The sequence below is a fragment of the Penaeus monodon genome, chromosome 20, assembly GCF_015228065.2.
Source record: "Penaeus monodon isolate SGIC_2016 chromosome 20, NSTDA_Pmon_1, whole genome shotgun sequence".
Lineage (NCBI taxonomy): Eukaryota > Metazoa > Arthropoda > Malacostraca > Decapoda > Penaeidae > Penaeus > Penaeus monodon.
In genome coordinates this window covers 45,530,508-45,530,732 of record NC_051405.1, presented here as the reverse complement: position 1 = coordinate 45,530,732, position 225 = coordinate 45,530,508, and positions in this window count along the sequence as shown.

The window sequence follows — 225 nt, the reverse complement described above, 5'->3', positions numbered from 1 at the left end:
CTCGAAACCCTGTGGTGAAAGCGAAAGCGAGCGTGCTGAAGGGAGGCCAGGAGTGACGCAAGCAGAGTCGTCGTCGCCAGCAGCAGGAGAGGTGATCTCTTCACGTGCCAAGGCGCCGGCACGAGGGGCCAGTTGGAGGCACAAATGGTTGCAGTGAATGTCACGTCTTGCCAATAGCGGCCAATTGGGGACAAGATTAAAGGCCCTCGTTTCATTTTCTGAAGA